Genomic DNA, 21,072 nt, shown 5'->3' with positions numbered 1-21,072 from the left:
CTTAGCCCACTTAGAGATTTCACTCAGGCTTAAAGCACTGGCATTTTAGAGCAAAGTAAGCTGATTGAAGGGGTAAAAGAAAGATTTGACTGAAGCACAATAGTGTTTCTTTTTCTACTTTTCTTACATTTCCTACCACATTTGGCATGTAGAGAACTAAACTCCTTTCACATATTGACAAATTTTCTTTATTCATTTAAAATAATGTATCTTTCCCCATTTTGCAGAGACATGAAAACTTCAAATTAGTTTGTCTGATTTCCCCTTCTGAAAGAGCTAGGAAAACTTGGACTATCCCAGTTCTCAATCCCTTCCTTGGGCCACATGGAAATATTTTTGAACCAGAGTTTGATATAGGGTCAACCCCTCTATATTACACAAGATCAAAATTAATCCTCCTCTGCATGTGAGGAGCAGGGTGGAAGATTCCTTTGTTTCTTCTTGTCCATCTAACATGAAGAGATGAAGTAAGGATAGAAATTGCTCTGTCTTACTTCTAGGAAATAGTTCCAGCTTCTCAGACTTAACCATGTTCAGACAAAAGTGGAACCAAAAATCTCTCTACATCCAAGATATTTGTTATATTTCCCCAGTTTTGCTCTTCCTCCTGTAGAGCTTCCTGAAGCCTTCATCAGAGGAGAGTTATATTGAGTCAAGGTGGAAGATAATCATTGCCCATTTTCCCCCAGTATTTTTGTCATCCTTTGGCACATGCAGAGTTGTACATGTATATATTTATGTATTAATTAAGGTCATTTTCCACAAGTACGTCTATATAAAACAACACTCATGGAGATGAGATAAACTAACAAAGCCACTAGCTGAAAAAAAAAAATCAAACCTCAAATGAACCAAATAAAAAAAAATTTAAAAGTCCTTTTGTATTTGTTTAAACCAAGTGAAATACCAAGTGATGCCTAGGAGAAAGTGTGTTTTGGATGTTTTGCACCCTTTTTCTTTTTACCAGAGCCTGTGCTGGCTGGATCAAGCCACAGATCCCAGGGTACAGTATCTCTTGCTGCTCTAAAGGGACTTGAAGTGATTAGAAATTGCACAGCAGCTTTGAGAGCCAGAGGATAACTGTGGCACTGGAGAAGGGTTTGGAGCTATGATGGCTGTAAGGTAGGGAAGAGTGGTGTTCCAGAAATGCTTTGAGATTAGGCTGAAACATCTGGGTTTGGAAACAAGCAATACACATGCTTGAGTTTAACTTTCAGTTGCTCCCATTTTTTGAGCAAATAAAAGGTGCTGAAAGGCATACATGTCCAGCAGGGACAAAAACGTGCAACAAATCACTATTTTTTAACAATGTACTTTCCAGGAAAAAAAAAATAAAAAGAAAGGAAAAGAAAAAGGAAAAAGAAAAAGAAAAAGAAAAAGAAAAAGAAAAAGAAAAAGAAAAAGAAAAAGAAAAAGAAAAAGAAAAAGAAAAAGAAAAAGAAAAAGAAAAAGAAAAAGAAAAAGAAAAAGAAAAAGAAAAAGAAAAAGAAAAAAAAAGAAAAAGAAAAAAAGGGGGATGGCAGGCTAGGACTTTACAGAACCCTTTCACAAAATGGCTTGTGCCCTTCCTACCCACCCCACTGCACCCTGCTGCATCAGGAAACTTCAACAGCTCTCAGAGCGACACAACTATCAGACTTAAGAAGGCAGAAGAGGAAGATGCTTTCCTGAGCCTGATCCCTTCAGAGCTACTGCCTGAGCAAGCACCCAGTGCTCCCTTGGCTAATCCCTGGGAACACTAATCCTGCCTGTGAAGTTTTACCCAGTCTGTTGATGGGTGACAGTGCTCATGCACTGCAGCAGGACAGGCAGTGCCACCACCTTGCCCTCCACACATTGTTAAACTTACCTACTGATCTCCTAGAGGGATGCTGTACCAGTGACACGTCTATCTGTTATTACTGCACAGTTATGAGGCAAGTTTACAAGCAATCCATCAAATTACTAGCTCTCATGCCAAACTCTTATTAAACTATTAGTTACTGACACTTTAGTAACAGCATTTTCTATGAAATGATAAAAACACCTGATGGACACAAGGTTTATCTGTGAGAATTCTTGAAATTCTGGTTTTAGAAAAATGATGTCATTCTCAGGCTTCAGTATTTAAAAATAATTCATTCAAAGAATATTAAATTGAAATTGGGCTTATTTTAGGCAATTCAGTGGCCTTTCTATCCTTCCAATATGTTAATGAGAGCTGATGCTAACTGAGAAACTTGTTGGAAAGGAAGAGGAAATACTTCAAATGAGCAAAAATTTGCAGCAGTTTAGAAAGCATGATCTTCAAATAAGGTTTTGAACAGCAATGCCACCATCTCACATTTTTCTAACTGGCTAGGGCATGAGTGTTTCAAAACATTTCTAACCATTAAGATCTACAGCAAAATTAAAACTGAACTGTCAGGAAATATCTAGGACACTGTAGCAAAAACTGTGTTTAAAGCAAGTTGCTGTGTTCTCCCTGAGATTCCTGTGAGGGCAGAAAAGCCATTACACAAAAGAAAGAAAAATAATAAAGTGGCCCAGCCCAGATTTAACAGAGCAGAGGTGATATTCTTATATATTATTCTTATATGTTATTCTTGTATTATTCTTCACAATATCTGATTGACTGCAGATATTACAAATAGAGCAAATCATCCTCCTTTAGAGGGCCTTTTTGGCCATGGGTGGCATCACTGGACCAATCTTGCACCTCAGGAACTTTGCATGCACCATGCTTTGCCCAGGGCAGTGGAAGAAGGCTGCAGCACAGTCTTGAGTACCAAAGCTATTTTTGTCTTCCTTCTTGATCCATTTTTTCCCCCTTCTTTCCTTTTTTTGTGTCTTGTCAGTCCCTCTTCTCTCCCTACTACAGACTGCAGGGCTGTGCCAGCCCCTTCCCACTCACAGGTTTTTTTGGGGGATATCATATCATCACTGCCTTCCACAGGGCAAACTTCCTCCTGGAGTTGAAGAGCAAGAAAGGGGGAAACTAAACACAGCCTCTGGTGGTCACACACTGAAAGAGGCCTCAGAGCTTCCCTGGTGGCTGGACTGCAGAGTTGTACCTGGCAGACTGAGGAGCAGCCAAGGAAAACAAAGGAGGATTTTCCTAAACACCAATAAAAATGCATCAGCTTCTTAAACAAACATTTAGGGAGATTTTGGGTTGCTCTGCAGCCCTTGTGGCAAATATGATATTGCTGTTTGATGCACACATAACTTGCTGAGAATCACACCTCTTTTGATGGTCATGAATTAGGTCCTTCCAGAATTTTTCTTTTAAATATTTTGTGTTCATTCAAATAATTTAAAAGGTTACAGCCGTTGTAATAATTACCTCAAACAGAGACATTAATGAATCATTCATCAAAAGGAAGGGAACAAATGTTATATAAAATGCTTTAGAAAACTTGCCTTTGTTCCAGTAATTTAGCAGCTGGCAGCTGCCTCATCTTCATGCACACACACACACAGGGATTAAAACAACAAGGAAAAAAATGGGCTTAGAGGTGCCATGGACAAAGGCTAGGGGGTAAAATTTCAGAAGACTCTGTGTGGTTTACACACTCACATCCTCCCCAAGTGAAATACTTTTGCATTTCCATGATGATTTTCTTGCAAAATTATCATGCAGAAATCCAGTTCCCCTGTTGGCACTGCAGCCCCAAGGCAGAAAGGATACAGGGACATCCCCACCCACAACCACACTACACTGGCCCAGGACATGGGATCTTCTCAGAGACTGCTCTCCACAGAGAAAGACCACTGTGACCAGCACAAAAGCACCCCATGCCCACAGCTGCTTCTCCAGGCTGAATGTGAGAGAATTTCAATCCAGTGCTGCAGCTGAAATGCTCCTTCTGCCAAAGGGTCAAATCTGCCCACTTACACTGTCACGTTTTCTTGCTTCATACCTGTGCTTTCTCATCATTAGCTGCTTAAACAGAAGGCAGATGGTTGCCACTGTGCTGGGCTGGGGATTTTTCCACTTCTCTCCTTAGTGTGATGGGTAGTGTGTTATTGAATAAACAGACAAGACAGATCCTGGGAAAGGTCAGAATTCATTATGAGCAAGAGGAAACAACTTATCCCCCACATGCACATAATTGGGCCTGACTTCCATTAACACGAGGCAAACAGGCAGCTTCCAACTGGCTACCTCGAGGCAGTGTTCTAAAAATAGCTGCAGGCTCGATCGAGTTTATTCAGACAGCAGTGAAGGCTAACACAATAGCTAACAGGGAACCACAAAGGAGATTAGGAAGATGTGCAAAGCAGACTGCAGGTGATTGTCTGCACCCCAGACAAATATTTTCTCCATTCATTTTTAAGCCCCCCATTCAGTGCTAAACCCCCAACTCAGTCTGGAAGGAACAGAACGTGGACTCTTCCAACTATTTTCACCACCTCTTTTGTGAAGATCTAATACAGAAGCAGTATCTTTTATGAAGATCTTTTGTGATACTGAAGCAATATTACTTCTTCTTGCTAATACCCACAGGTTTTTGACATTATTCTTTCCCTGCTGTTAGTTTCAGACAGTCACAGTCCAATTCAGTAGTCAGTATCTCAGGAGGATCAGCTGGTCAGATGCCTGTTGGCTTTTGGAGAACAGGACCACCAGCACAATTGATGCTACAGCCAACCTTCCATTCTGGTGGGGTAAAGGCAATTGTAACTTTAAAATATTAATTGAAGTCTTAGGGTGCCCCTGGAGAAGATAGGTGATGGCAATGTTTCCCCAGCACATTTCTGCTTTGAACAGAAACAAAAGAGAGTAAAACTTAGGCATGGACCACCGCAGAGTTTGCAAGGTACCCAAATCCAGCTCAGATCAGGCTAAATGCACTGCTGTAACTCCCAGGTTAAACAGCTGCACTTGCTTAAGCTGTTTCAATTTATGTTTGCTCAGCAGATATTTCAAAACAGTGCAAGTACCCGGTACAGTCAAATCAGCCTGCCTTTGTACCAACACATCAGAACCAATCTCATTGAGAGTCATTTGTGGGAGGACAGGGCAACTCAGTGTCAAAGGTCTGGGCTTTTCCTGGCATTCTCAAGATCTCTTCTGCCTCTCCACAGATTTAATTTGGACAAGGACAAATGCAGCAGACTGGATTTTCCTCCGCATGGGTTAGAGGCACTGCAGCTGTTGTGATGGGATATTGTGGGAATTGTGAGCTCACCCACTCCCCTGGACATAGAAGTGGCACCAATGGAAAGTGGAGGCACTAATCAATTGGCAGGACTGGCAAATACAATTGATAAAATGGGTGATAAAATTATGGGAGTAAAGTAGAAGCCCTGACTTAGCTACTACAGGGAAGATTCTCAACATCGAGAAAGCCAGATGAGAGCTTCCTGCAGGTTTCTCACTGACAACAGAACTGGTAGGTTGGAGAAAAAATATGTGTGCATAGACATATATATATATATACACATGTATATATGTACACACACACTCACGTATATCTGTCTTAACAAAAATATCATAAGAAATTCAACATAGTAGTCTGCCAATGGTAATTGATTTGAGATATTACTCTGCCCTTCAAAGCACTTTGGTAGCTTTCCCAAGAGAGGTGTGATTTTCTTTTTTTAAAAATCTTTAATGACTCTCAAGTCATACAACAGGCAGTTCATGTAATTCATTAAGTTACGTTGCTGCTTGTCTTGCCAGCAGCAAGCAGAAAAACACAGACTTGCCCTTGGACCATTTCTGTGCCTATTGATTATATCATTAGGTAAGCAAATTGGTTACCTCACTTCAGACTTGATGCTAAATTACAGTCACTAAGGTTTGCTATCACCTTAATAGGGTATCGACTGCCATGAAAGTAATATGTTGAAAATCCCTATATCCCAGGAGAAGTGATTGTGAAGGAGTGCACCCAGCTCAGATATACTCTCCAGCATGACACACATTGTAATAAGTTGTCATTTACATCAAGGTCAAAATTCAAGTCATTGTATGTACTGCAAGTATTCATTTTAACAGATCAACTAAGCTACCCATCAAATAGAGATTTCCCTGATTTCCCTCAGTTAAATTGCTCTGTCAATGGACAGGACATTGGCTTCTCTGCAGACAGAAGCCCTCACAATGTGTTAGTGATGGCTGAACATCCTAAGAAACAGAGATATGGCAGATTTATGGAAGCCTCCATCTGCAGGGATGCTTCTCTGATCCTGCAAGTCTGACTCCTGGGTTTTATCTCCAATTCTGCCACTCCCTTTACTGAGGATTTTTGGCTCTGTTCACCTCTGTCCTGGTGAGACAAGGGGATTGTACTGCTTTCACCAACCTGTGAAACAGTCCCAGTGAGGGGGAAAATTGGTCCAAGTGACTAAACCTTACCAGGTACAGGAGTAGCCAAACCCCAGTTCTGGCTCTTCCTCCTGACAGAGTGCATGTTTTGAGCTGGAGATATAGCCAGCAACTAATCTATTCCAACCAGTTCTCAGACCTAATTTTCACCTTATAGCATAGATATAATGGGACCATTTGGTTTTGGGTTTTTTTCTAGTCTGATCTGCTTAAAATCTTTCAGCAGCCCCAGAAGGATACAGCAAGTCTGGGCTGAAAGCACATCCCAGCTTCAGCCTCAGGGAAAGCACATTGTCATTGCTTTGCAAAATGCCCCAGTCTGCATTAAAGGGACAAAGTCACAAGGCCAGTTTGGTTAGGTCCTGAAAGCAGAAAGATAGGCAGGGATGGCTTTTGCCTGGGTGAGGATGATACCAGCATCCCAGAGGTAATGTCTCTATCCAATGCAAGCAAGCACACACCCTACTTCTGCTGGGCTCCTGGTGAGAAAAAGTAGATAGAGTCTTCTGAGAGGACCTCTCTGTTAGCCACAGAAAGTGTTCATTTCCATCAGCTGATTTCCATCAGCTTCTAGATTAGGCCCTTAATTATTATTAACTTTGGCTGGGGATTGCAAAGCAACATAGCAAAGCAGCTTAGCAGCAAAAAGGCTGGCAAATACTTGAACTACTCTGGCCCTTCATGTTTAGGCTCAGCTCAAGTTTGGGGCAAACATACAGGTTATCACCTACTTAACCTAGGGAAACAGGTTGTCTGCTTTCTGGCGCTGTTGTGTATCTCACAAATCAGCATTCCTTCTCAAGGTACACATCCATGTACAGTTTTCCTGGAGTTTTGCTGTACAAGAGAGTAAGGCAGTGAGTTGTTTGCATTTCCCAAGAAGCAGCATCAACAGTGTGTGACACCCCTGCCTGCAGCCTGTGATTACAGTGTGCCCCAGAAGGCTGCACAAGCAGGTCATATGCCACAAACCCCACAGAAAAAGCAAGACGTAGAGGAAAGAGTTGGACATGGAGAACTTTGCACAACTGTGCTGCTAAGCCTGGAGGAAAATAGCCCCTTTGCCATTCTCCAGGATCTCAATTTCCTTTTTTCCAAGAAAGAAGCAAAGCTGTGATTTTCCCTGTGCAATTAGAAAAATTGGTGGAAGACAACAAATGAGTAGCTCCCACCATGAGAGAGGCCACATGTCCAAGGCAGGATGTTGAAATGAATACACCAGGGAGGTGCCTCATCCCCTGCAGCTTCACCCCAGGCTCAGAACAGACATTAGGAAAATCCATCAAGGAAGGGCCTTATCACAACTACATAGCCCCTGAGTAGTTTATTGTAGGATAAATATAGCCTTGGCTCTCTGAACCACAGTAACTGGATGATTATAAGTATAATTTCTTTGTAAAGATATTAAAAACTCTTGTCATCATCTCAGGCATTGAATTCAATGAAAGATTCACTCAAGCACAAACAAAATTCTAAGTAGCTTCAAGGAAAATAGAAAACTTAGAAGACCTGACCTGAACCACAAGAACTTAAAAGTTTGAGGCATATTAATTAGTGGAATATATTCTCCCAAAAGAGTGACCTAATATTTATTGAACTAGTGTCTAAATAGCTTTATCAATACTGGGTGTATTTAATGGATATCTTTTATGATTAAATTTCCAGGCAAGGATCCATGGATCCTGTTCAGAAAACAATTCTGCATGTCAAGTTGACACATATCAGATGTGCTTATTTCCCTGACACTTGAATTTCAAAGGAAATTCATTTTTTGCCCTCATTTTGTTTGTTTCTGTATTCCCAAGAAGTTGCAAAGCTGAGTGCTTTTCCTGGCAGGGTAAACTCAGGCCCAGAGCAGGGAGAGTGTAGTCTAGAAATCATGCAGTCTAGAAAGGAAAATGCAGACAAGAACACCTGCACAATCTGCAAAAACTAACTTATCTCTCAAAAATACATCAGGAGACAGCAATGGTAAGAACTGTGCTGCTGCCTGGGGACCTGATTGTTCCTCAGGCTTCAGTAGCACTCTGTTCCTGAGCCTGGGTGGTTTTGTAAGGAAGCCATCTCACTCACAGTTCATTGCTGCCCTGAGGAAGATTGCAAGGACACTGAACCCAGTAACTGGCACTAGCATGAGGAATTCATCCCTGCTGGAACATGGATCAAGGTTCATTCTGCCACCTGAAACAGTGGTTTCCATGAGCCACCAGTGCTTCCCATGAATCACTGTTTGCAGTGAGGAAGCTCCTTCCCCAGCTCCATCAGAGGACAATGCACAGCTCTGGCCAGGCTGAGCTTCTTGTCTTCTGAGGGCAACCTCTTTACATTCCTGTGTCAAATGCTCTAGGATCCAGCATGGGCAGTGGGCGATGGGCCCTCAGCTGAGCTTACAAGACCTGAAGCTGCACACTCGTCATGCATGCTGAAGAGCCCATAGCATTTTTCACTCCAGGTGCTCTTTGCTGAAAGAGTCCTTAGAAAAAATCACTGTCAGCAGCTTTCTCAACAGCATCTTGGGACGTTGAGTGCCAGTTTCACAAAGTGACATGATTTGGTGTGTCTAGGCCACTTAAGTGTTTTAAAATTCTCCATCAAGAGACCTTTTTTTTTACTTCTAAGTTTAGGAAGAAGCAGAAATTACAGCAGCATGGGGGTACCTGCCTGTGGATAACAAGGGATGATGTGAAGGGATGCAGGAGCAACAGTTCTTGCAAACAAAGTCCTGAGAACCCTGTGCTGAGATAGTGACTGCCTCAAAATTCACATTGCCGGGAAAAAATTAACAAGAGTTCACAGAGTTTGCCCAAGCCAACCATCATATGGCTCAAACAGAAATGGATGGGGAATTCTGTAGAGACTTGAGGAGAGGCATCAGCTTGGAATCAACTGTGAAAGATGTATGAAAATTCACAGGACTGGGGAGAGAATGGTAACAACAGCAGGTAAACCTCAGTTCAGCATCGCCAGAAAGTTACAAGGGTTAGTTATAAGAGGGAGTTTGGGCACTTTTAGGCTGTAATTAGCATTTTGAAAGTATCTAGTCCCATGGTTTACCTGTTGTGCTGCTGATACTAACGTTCACCAATTGTTGGTTTACTAGATAACCAAAAGTGCTTTGATCCTGATTTGATTTAAACCATGTGAGCCAAGCAGTTGTTCCCTACAACACACCAGCAACTTTCCTGACTGCAGGGGACAACATAAGAGGAAGAACAGGCTTCTGGATCCAAATCCCAAATCCTTAATAATTTCTGAAAACATGACTCACCCAGCAGTAATTGTCCCCATCATCTGGAAGTTTAGAGCACCATTTCACTGCTTCATGGAGTGCTTTGAGATGAAAGATGCCATATAAAAATATTTTATGTTTAACACTTTAGCAGGTGTGACATTCCATCTCATAAAGGATAATCAGAGTGGTATGCAGGATAACATATTACAATTTTACCTTATGAGTCAACCCAATCAGAATCTAAGTGCTTATCTAGAAAATAGGATACAGCAAAACCAGAAACAAGCCAGAAGGGTTTTTTGTTAAATGTTACATTTCATTCTCTTTCAAACGAATTTATTTTATTATTTTTTTAAGAGCTGAAAGAATGTGATATACAGAGTAGATATGTAAACTGAGACGTCTTTTCAAATGAGAGCAGATAAATTCAGAGGTAAATTTTAAAACCTACCTAAATGTTAGGGGTTTCTGGAGCTTCAAGTAGAACCATATTGCCATTTTTGCTCCATTCATGGCAAGACAGATGCAGCCCCAAACCCAAATAGGCCTGGATAATACAGATTGATCCCATTCAGACATTTTCTGGACTTTGCAATCAGTTGTTTCTCTAACAGAAACTACTTGTCAGCCTTTTTTAACACACATAAATGTGTGTTAAATCCCGAGATTTTGTTCTTGTGAACTTGTGAGTATGGCTGATCTCAAGCCTCATAACTGGGTGTTGTGATTCTTTTCCTTCAGTTAGTTTCTTACTCTCAATGTTTTGGGTGGGGATTTTTTGATTTTGTTAGGGTGTTTTGGTTTGGTTTTCTTTCCAGGGGATTTATAAAACTAACATTAAAAATAAAAAAAAAAAGAAGGAAGAGAGAAATTTGTACACATAAGGCAGTGTATCCACTAAGTATCTACCCAGATTTGAAATGTGATGGGAGCCAGTAATATCTGCAGGGTTTTTTTATGCTGGAAACAAACTGCAGGAGAAACGTGGCTCAAAGCAATGTCTGCAACACAGGGGCAGAGATAACCATTGGGAAAGCACAGAAGTCTCTGGTTTGTCTTCTGAAGCTTCACTGTGTCCTTCAAGAATGTAACCAGGCCCCAGGTAATGGACTGCTACAAAATTTGTTTGTTCCCACAATTCTTTCTTAAGCTAAGGCCTAAAGCTCTACAGTCTTGGATGCACTTCCATTAAAAAAAAAAAATAAAGTGCCTTTCCAAAAGGTTTCCCTCCAAAATGTCTTCCTTGTACACAACTGAATACTATGCATGGTCTATAAATCTGGATATCAAACCCACCTTTCAGTGGTGAACAAAAGGAACAGACCCCCTCCTTGCTCAGAGATCATGTATGCACACAAATGCTCAAAGCATTGCCAAACCCTCTACCTACACAGTCTTATGCCTGACACCTACTAACAAACGTTCAGGGGCCACAATGACCCCATTTTGGACAAAATCTGCACAGCAGATCTAGAAAATTCACTCTTATTCTCCTGGTCTGAACATTCAGACCAGTTAGTCACCACTTATAGAACAAACACTTTTTTTTTTATGGCTTCATGGAGTTCTGGCCATTTCTTTTCCTTGACATGTGCAAAGAATATTACATTTCACGTGTAGCTTTTTTCCCTCAAGCTACACATGTGAACAGCTTCTGCAACTCTCGAAAGAGCATCTTCAGAGCATAATTTCTTGTTAAAAGTATTTTTTAGACAGGAAATCTATTTTAAAACTAACTACTTACCAACAATTCAAGCCAGCCCATTTAGTGTCTAGGACACCAAATTAGAGAAAATATGATCCTTTTCAGTACCCAAGTCACCTTTTACTTTTGCCACTACTCCACTGGTGTAATCCCTCACTTGTGCACACACAGTCTCCCACATCCATAGCTATTAATGTCCACCACAGGATTTCTCAGACAACACCCCCTTTAGAAATCCCAAGATCTTGTGCCTTTTACTAGGAAACAGCCAACAGCGCAAAGGAAACAGAGGAAATGCTGCAGAACTCACACCAGGGAAGAGAAAGCAATGCTAGCCCAGAGCAAAGCTCCTTGCCAGCTCAGAGACCACCTCTGGCAGGGGAAGCAGGTCACCCCAGGAACTGGGGCAGGAGCACTTCACAGTGCCAGACAGGGCCCACAGGACTCCATCCTTCAGATGCTGCCAGCACAAGGGCTCCAACTTCCACCTACAGGTGAGTAGAGAAACATAAAGAAAATTAATTTCCATTTTACTTGGTGCCTTCATAGAACTTTGTCTCCCCTTGCTTACCCCTTATTTTTGAGACAAACATGCTCACAAGTAAAAGAAGTACCCATAAGGAGCCTTACAGCCCATAGTCCACCTCAGGTCACAATCCCTGCCTCTGACTTCTTCACTCCTACATCAGACCCCCTTCTGGTGCAGGACTTCCACCAGAAATGCTGATAGTTCAGGGTCTTGGGTTCTGCGTTTTGGCACATGCTACAACTAGCAGCAAAGCACAAGGCAGAGAGGCGCTGAAAGAGCAAGCAGTGTATTTGAAACTGCTTACAGCCCAAAAAATTCCAGCTGCTGCATAGCCAGCAACACTGTCATTTTGGTAGTTCAAGTTTTTGGGAATAAGACTTTTTTTTTTGTTGTTTCTGTTGTTGTTGTTGCAACAGAACAGTACACTTAACTCCAAGAACTGGAAAGAAGTTCTTCTCCTATAAGAAGGAGAAGGTCTAGCATACCCCATAACTTATTTCCTTTCCAAGCATGATCACTTCAATTCCACTTGATTTTGAAATCCAACAATTCTAACTGTATATGTTGCTAAAATAGATGGCCTATGAAAAGAAAAAAAAAAAAAAATCAGAGTAGTGTGCATGTTTTCCCTGTCCCAGTCTGGCACCATTTTATGTATCCAAAGCATATTATTACTATCATTACTATTATTATTACTATTACTATTATTATTATTATTATTTTATTATTATTATCTGCAGAGGGGTTCCCTCACAGCTGAACTTTTTATTAGCAAATTCATCTCTCTTGAGCTTTGGAAGAAAACAGAGAGACCTCTTGTGAAAGAAGGATGTACTACAAAAGACAACTTCCTTGTCTTTTCCTTCTTTCCTTGCTAATGGGCTCTTCAAGTGAACAACCCTGCAAGTGAACAACCCACCACAGTTTGGTCCTCAAATAACAGAGAGAAACCACCTCCTGCTTCTCCCTGTCCTGCCCATTTGTTAGAACATCCCTAGAGGAAGGTCAGTTTAACTCAAGAAGGAGAATGAATTTTCATCCATCATAAAAATTTAGATTTATTTCTACAGACTTGAAATCAGACCCAAGTACATTTGCAAAGTGCACCCTGCCAAGCCCAGTGATGCTACTTCTGACAGAGGCTCAAACACTGGATTCAAGAGCACAAGTCCTGCACTCAATGTGGGACAGGGACCTGCAGTCTGTCCCCCAGTTCTGCCCTGCAGCAGAAGTGGAACTGCTGGAATCCATGTCTTGGGTGATCAGGTCCCAAAACTTGGGTTAAAATAACACAGCACAATTCCTGACATGGCCCAAATAATCAGGTACCAGAGGTAAAAAAAGCTGTAGCTGTTTTACTGGACATTGCAAGGGAAATATACATACCTGAGGCTCCCCAAATACACTCTGGAAATAAAGAAATACATTTGTTGTCAGACTCTGGCTGTTCATTGGTTAAGAGCAGCGATGAGCCATTAAAGGATGGCTGCACACAGTCTAGTGTTTCATGCTGGTGTATTTGTTAGTGTCACCTGTTACAACAGTAACACCAGTGATTGATGGTTGGTTTGGTTTTTTTGGTTTGGTTTTTGGGTTTTGTTTCTGCTTTTTTTTAATACAGGGGCAGCTGCTTCCTGCAGTAATTTGGAGAGGCCAGTGCTGTTGCAGCACCTGTGCCATGCCCAAAATTAAAGGTAGTGGTCACATACTGGGCTGCCAGAAGGACGAGAATTGCTCACCAGCACTTCAAAAGGCTTTGCTCTGCCAGGTGCCTCACCTTCGCATGAGGGTGCTGGAGGCCATGAGAAGAAGCTGAGTAACTTGAGAGGAACTTGAAGAAGCAAAGTCCTATAAAAATCCAGTATTTCCCCCTAGCAGAAGTAAAATGTCAGAAAGAAGAAAAAAAAAACCCAAAAAAAAAACCAACAAAAAAAACCAAACAAACAAAAAACTCAGGAAAGGGAAGTTGCTGAGGTCCCAAGTCATGCTCTGACACTCTGCCTAGCAACAAGCCCCCATTTCAGCTGACTCCTGCCTATCCCAGCAACTTCAGATGCTAGGGAATGGCTGGTCCAGGACCAGTGTCCAAGCTCCAGCACAGGTCAGCTTTAGTAATACAGGAACAAAGCTCCTCAGCTCTGACTCAGAGGAAAGCAAACAGCCCACACTGCTCAGTAAGACAGAGAACAAAATAACACATTTTATCTCCAGCATCTCCATCCACCCTCAATCTATTTATCACTCAGGGACATGACTTACAAGACTGTCCCCTGTTCATCTCTCCTAGGATCCTTCTTTGTATCTGATGGTGTCAGATGGCACATCAGTGACAACACTTCTACTCATCTCAGCAATAGGCACGAATCTTGGATTTCATTTCTGAAACAGACAAGCTGAATGGGAGGTGAGAGCAAAACAGTGGCCAAAACAGCCAAGTCTTCAATTTGTGAAAAACACGGGTGCCATTTGCTGCCAAAAGGTGACTGCTACAGGCATGGTTTGCAAAGGGAAACCATTCCAAGGGAAAAAAGGGCTGTAGAGTTTTCCAGCAGGAAAGACCTAAAGGATTCTTAGTAGGAAAAGGAGAAAAGACTACCTTCATTCAAGGTGCCAGCCCAGCTGCCACAAAGGCAGCCAAGGGCTGTAACTGAGCACTGGCACCGGCTGCTGGGACAGCTGGGCTATCCCTGCTGGGAGCTCCCCTGGGACAGACCCTTGGGACCAGAACAATAAAGAGCTTTCCCAGGGAAGCAGGCAGAAGGAAGACATCTTTGCATTTTTCTCCTGGGGAGATTTAAAACAAAACCACCAAATTTCCACACCCACTGCCCATGGTACACGAAACAAAAGCTGTGCTAGCACAACTGATCTCCCAGACCTCTCTTGTGCATGAGTCGAGGCATCATCAGAGTCATCCTCTGGACCACACTGAGGGAATATCAAGAAAATTCCCATTTCAAAACTGATGGATTTTTCCCCTTTGGGAGACATTGTAAGAATATGTCTATATTTAAAGTGTTTTTCCTGGACTAATTTCAAAATCGGGAAACTTTTGTGCATCCTGGAGAGGAACAGCTGTTGGTGTCGAAGTTCATTTGTAAATTTTTGCTGCAGCCAAGCCCAAACCTTTACACTCAATGCCGAGTGGAGAGCAGCGTCCCAAGAGTCCCCATTTCTGTGCCAAGAGCACCACCCGGTGGCCTCCCCGGCCATTCTCCCTCAGAAACCGTGATAAAACCAAAATATTTGAAGGGGAAGGAAAAATCAGAAGCCTATAACTGTGCACAGAGCTGTATGGATAGGCTGGGTATAAACCCTGTGTGCTTATTGAATGAAACCCACCCAGCATAACAGCAAATTAAAAAATCCTGCATTACAGGTGTCTTGAAGAAGAGGAAAGAGTCACAGGGTGGGTGTTGATGGGACCAGGTGGATATGCAGGGCTGCAGAGGCTTTGAGAGAGCAAGCCATGGTCCTGCTATGCTGGCACTTACCTCCTCTTCCTCCAGCACCTCGCCTCCCAGGACAGCAGCTCTGCTGCTCATGGGGCAAGTACCAGCACCCCAAAAGTGCTGCATTGCACAGCAGCTGTCCCTGCTCCCTGCACCCTCAGCAAGCCAAGACAGCTCTGGTACTGCTGACCTGGGCAGTGATGCACCACCACCTCCCCTTTTCTGCCCTTCCTTCACTATCAGTTTACTTCTACCCAGTGTGTTTAACGGGGTCACTTCAAGTTTTTCTGAAGCCTTGATGATCCTGAGGCCTAAAAGTGAGGACTGAACATGTGTTCATGAGTAATTTTCCATATACTGCTCACAGGCTTTGGCTGCAGTTGTGCACTCATTGGGTTCCCTGGGGCATGCTCACCAGAGAAGGCACTGTGGGATTTCTGTGTGCATCCTCCTGCCGCCTGGAGCAGGAATCCATTAAATAATTCAGTTCTGGCAAGGAAGACAGCCCTGTGGGAAACAATTTATACGAGGGTTATTGCCTGTTAATGGAAATCTTTGGGAAGAAAAAGAAAATGTACACTTCTATTTAGATGAAAAAGGAGCATGTCCATATAACGAATAATTCCCAGTGGCTATGCCTCAAGGCCCATGTGCAAAGGATGAGAAAGGACCCTTGCTTTTAGTACTCTGTTCTGAAGGTTTTATATAAGAGCTGAATGGGTCAGAGGGAAAATTAAATTGTGTTGAAGAAAGTCATGTTCTCCCTGGCACTAGAGACCTTATGAAGCAGGCAAGTGAACTCACCTGAGCAAGTGAGCTACATGAAGTATTAACAAATAAAAAGAGCTCACAACAACATGAGCAGGAAAGAGGCAAGGGTCAGACATGGCTAATTTGGGAATGAGCAGCCTACACCAAAAGCCCATGGGCCCAGCCTGGCAGCACAGCCTGATGTGTAGGATTGGGTCACCCAATGCACCTTTAGCTCAAAGGTCAAAAGCTGCCTGTCAGCTGAGACAGTCTTTCACCTCTCTTCCTGCTGTCATTTCTTGTTACTTTCCTGTCCTTTCCACTTTCATTTTCCTCACGAGTTTAGGAAGAGCACTTTGTCTCCTCTGCAGACAGACCAGCTGGCAGGTCATGCAGCCATAGTTATGACAAATACTCCAAATGTGGGATGAATGCATCCAGCATATACTTGTCCTGCTTATCTTCTGGATGTCACTTCGTCTAAGTACAGCTGCACCATGAGAGGTGTTTTCTTGCTAAAATATCAAAGCTGCTTTAGTAAAGACAGAATTACAGAAAAGACTCTTCACTCCAGAGACACTTCAAGACACCACAGCACTGTAAACCTTTATCATCTTAATAGAAAAATCTTCTCAATTGTTTTGTACTGTGAGCAGTATAGTTTCTGGGACAAGACAGCATCACTGGAAAAAATGAGATAAGTACATGTGCATGAAGATGTTGTGTAACAAAATGTAGTGTCACTTTCATTTCCTAAAATTGCAAGGGCCCAATTTTATTGAGAGACACTGGAAATTGAAGCCCACACTAATTAGAAACCTCGAGTGATATTACCTGTGTACATACTTTTTTCCAGGTTTACCAGATATTTGGTGAACATAATCTAAATTATCTGTCTTATACTTAAAGCTCTTTGGAAATGTGTTCAGTTATTTTTATTTTAAACCACCCTTCCTTTGTTCATAAAAAATGGGTGAATACAAAAGGAACATCTGTGTTTAAAACATAATAACATTGTTGGATTTTATTTTGACACAAAGATTCTTGATATTGCAATGTGCAAAGCAGCATTTTTTACTGATTAATACAGCTTCATGGGTCATGTCCTATTGTAGACTTCCTTTTTCAAATTTTTTTTTCATCTGAAATTAATTTCATATTGCAATCCTTGTCAGCTTGAAACTACAGCCATACCTCTTTTTCAAAGCTGTTTGCAGATTGTAGAAAGGGATGCAGGCAAGATGATGGTTTCTCTGCAGCACTTGCAAGAAAATTACCTGCTGTTTACTTTTACTGTGGATTTCTACAAGGATTGCTTTCAGTAGTGAAATTTTGAAGAATAGCATTGATTTTTTTTTTTAATTGTTTCTAAGCTGCTCTTTAGATTCTACTTATATACCCCCTACCACAACAAAGAATGTCTCTGGATGCTGCTCCACAGAAGGTATTTTAAACAGTCTCTGTACACCTCCTTCTTCTTAAACCTTATAGCACACACCTAAGTAGCTAAAATAGTCATATAAAGTACCACTAAAACTCAGTTCTCAGAAGTATTTCTCCAGCAGCAACATCCCAAGCTATAAAGGTTTGCTTGTGCTGAAGCCACACAGAAAGGAACGAGACTGCTGCAAAACAGGAGGAGGAAAGACCCAATCTGGAAAGTGTTTGCAGCTTAGACACAGCTCTGCAATGAGGCACAGACAGTGAAGGAGGATGAAACATGAATTCCAGCATAGACAGCAGTCCCACTGCAGCCTTGATCAACACAAGCCATTGTCGATGACTGAGAAGAGGAACAGGATCCTTTTCCTTAAGCCTTTGAAGGTCAGGCTTGCCAGTGGCCATAAGGAATGCCACAGGAATCTTACCTTGGAAGAAGATAGAGGTGTGACTTCCTAAAACACTTTCTAGTGCCCTGAAGTGTCACAGAAAATGTCTGGAGGAGGCCATAGCACAAAATATCACAGTACACCACCTCTCTGAGCATGCGGGTTTCCCTTTGCAACACCTCAGGCTCAGGTCGGCTCAGGTCTTGGCCTCCCATTTGTAACTTTTTCCCCTTCTCCACACCCCCATGGCAACGTGGGCCTGCCGCACATTTAGACTGTAACTACCATTCAACAACACAGTAAAAAGTGTTGTTAGAATCATAGAATGGTTTGGGTGAGAAGGGACTTCTAAAAATCACGTTGTTTCAAAATGTCAGCCTCCTGCAAGACGCAGAGGGCAGCTGTCATTCTCTAGACAATGTGCAGATAAGAGTGGGAACTCATGCACAGAGTAGCGTCCCTCAGTACTTCACTGCTCTATTTGATACTACTACTCATTGCTACTACTAGGGATTTTCTCTTTAAATTTCTCCTTCTGAGAACAACCCATTTACAAAGACTGTCTGTTTAATTCTAGGTTATTCGAGCTTCTTTGAAGATACTTTGCAGCAATGAAAAAATAGCTCCTGTCTTCCCAGCTGCTTTTAAAACCACCACTGACAGTTGTCCTTACCTTTCCTTGGCTGAGGATTTCCCCTTGCAATGTTTTTCTCCCTGCATAATTCTCTTCCCCAGGCTAACCTTTCTTAGCAGAACTTACTTGAGGGAATCTACCCAATTAGACATTTAAATCAATTATGCTGATTGACAGGAGGATTAAGTCTAGCATATTCTTGATTGCAGACACAAACACTCAGCTGCAAGAAATACCTGCCTCATATAAGGACTTGCTGAAGCTTAATTAGTTAATGTTTGTAAAGAGCTTTGAACGCATGAAGTGCTGTACCTGCTCTGATATTCTCTCTGTTCCTAGTAATGGAGGCTTCAAATATGGATGTGGCAAAAACAAGGATGGCAGACAGGGACCTTGACCCAATGCCACTGGGGACCACAGCTGCAGGAGGACAGTGATGTCTGCCAGAGCTTTGCTCTAACTAAACATCTCTGCTGCTCTGTGCTCAAGAAGCCTCTCTCAGTTCTCTGCAGGATGGCAGGAGCTCCTAACCTCTACCTCACATCAGGACTTTCCCTCACACTGGAACCAGCATCAGATCAGCAGGCAGGGCATGAGTGAATTCTGGATCCCAATTGTTCTCCATCCTCTTCTCCAGCATTCTTCCCAGGAGGGAATTCAGGCTGTGTTTTTAAAGAAATGCCATTCACTAAGGCATCAAGACAATCACTCCTAATAAATAAACAAGAGCTCAAGTTTGCAGAGGCCTTTGAGGCTGCCCAAAAGCAGAACTGGTATTTATTACCAGCTAACAGACACCTAGGAAATCTTCACATTAACATTTGGAAAATCTCCACACACCTCAGCAATACAAAAGATCTCTTTTCAAAGAAGCATACAGAAATCTTCACCCTGAAAACCTAAATTTCTCTGGTTATAGGGCGTTAAATACAGATTAAGTTTTGCAAGGTGTATGCTTCACCAAAAAAACACTACATCTGAAAATCAGTAAAATAACTAAGTATATTAACTAATATGCAAATGACAATAAGAATTTTTTTTCAGCCCACACAGAACTGTCTTACTCAAATTGCAAATTGCACACACATATGAACTGAAAAACTTTTAAGTTTGGGACTCACAAAATATAGTTTGGACTGGCATTAAAAAATCCTCATAATCCAACCATTGTAGCATGCCAGCAAGGAGGTTTCCAACTAAAAAACAAAGCTGTCCTTACTCTTCCTCTGTCAGCCCATTTGACATTGAAAACATATTGAACAACAGTCAGTCCTGGTGTTTACCTTGCCAGAATGATGCTGCTGAATTCTTTGTCTGTTCTCCTCCCAGAATCCCTTGTACAGGATCTGCCCAAATGTTCATCCAAAGTACCCTCCTGATCAAGGCTGTGTAGGTTTTGGTACAATTCATAGCAGTCCCACCACTGATCATTAAAACAATGACCTGAAGAGACTATTTTTGCCAGCACATTTTGAATAATGTTGAGGATTTTTTCTGCTGTGAGAAGTAGTAATGCTGGCAGATAGCCTCAAGAACCAACACAACAGAGGGCATGCACAGAATTCAGCATTTATACCATTAAAACCTGTGTGCACACACACAAGCTGTAAACCTGAAAAGCCTCAAGCAATAGTTATTTCCAACTAAGGAAAAAAGTCACCATCACCAGCACTAACAAATTTAAACAGAGAAATGCCCTCAGAAACACCAGCAGATCTTTTAATTTCAAAACATACATTTTTGAAGATGCTCATGAAGGAATCTGCTACTGGCAAGTACACAGGAACTAAGTTTAGTGTCACAGAAATACAACACTAAATGTTTGTTTTCCTTAAAAGCTGGATTAACGAGCAGCAGAAAATATTCTAAACAAGGGTAGGATCTTCAAGGCAAAATTGTACCAGTGTTTCACAGGAAGTGAAAATCTAAAACCTATGTTTGTGTCTTTTAAGATTCCCACCATCAAAGCTTAAAAAAATACTAAAAGAAATATTCCATCGTAAAAGAAATATAGGTTCATTTTTAGTGATCACCACACTCAGTGGTTTCTTTTGGAGTTTAGAGAACAAATTCTTTTTCCTGGTCATTAAGGGATCTATCTGCATATCCTTGTTCCAGTTTACCTGACACATCCTGCTGCCTTTCCCCAGGTAAGTCTGTACCTAAACACAGGTTTTGGAATATTCTGATTTTATAAACTTACCGGTTATTAGCCAATAATTTATGTAAGGCTTCAGCTATTAGGAGGAGTTTATTACTGTCACATTCTAACATCCACCTCTAACTTCTGTCCCCTGAATATTAATTGTGTGAGTTATGAAAGCATGTAAAAATAAACTTCCATAAAATTCTCCTGTGGATGAATAATTGCTCAAAGTTACTTACATGGTGGAGGAGTTTTGCTCTTATTTCTTTTAAGGGATTCTTCTCCTATCCTGTCATTAGAAAATTATGATCCAGGTGAGATAATCCAGTGGTTGCCATAGTATCTGCTTGGAATCAGCTATTCCCAGACACATAGAAGTAACTGGGGAACCACCACAGGAATGTCACACACCAGCAAAGGTAAAGACATTTTTTATTCTACGCATGAAGCTCTGTTGGATTTGTCTACAGCATTGATTT

General features: G+C 41.7%; 1 long non-coding RNA gene across 2 annotated transcripts; it reads left to right on the top strand.

Moving 5' to 3' along the window:
• Positions 1-5,204: 5,204 nt before the first annotated feature.
• LOC135287960 (uncharacterized) lies at positions 5,205-10,768 on the top strand. 2 transcript variants are annotated; one of them, XR_010351374.1, is made up of 4 exons: positions 5,205-5,378; positions 8,936-9,258; positions 9,906-9,981; positions 10,561-10,768. It is a non-coding gene; the product is annotated as an uncharacterized LOC135287960 (long non-coding RNA). The 2 variants fall into 2 exon arrangements; XR_010351373.1 differs by lacking the exon at positions 9,906-9,981.
• The last annotated feature ends 10,304 nt before the right edge of the window (positions 10,769-21,072 follow it).

Source organism: Passer domesticus, chromosome 1, assembly GCF_036417665.1.
Source record: "Passer domesticus isolate bPasDom1 chromosome 1, bPasDom1.hap1, whole genome shotgun sequence".
NCBI classification, from domain to species: domain Eukaryota; kingdom Metazoa; phylum Chordata; class Aves; order Passeriformes; family Passeridae; genus Passer; species Passer domesticus.
Note: the sequence above shows the minus strand (reverse complement) of the source record. Positions and strands in the feature narration are given on the sequence as shown.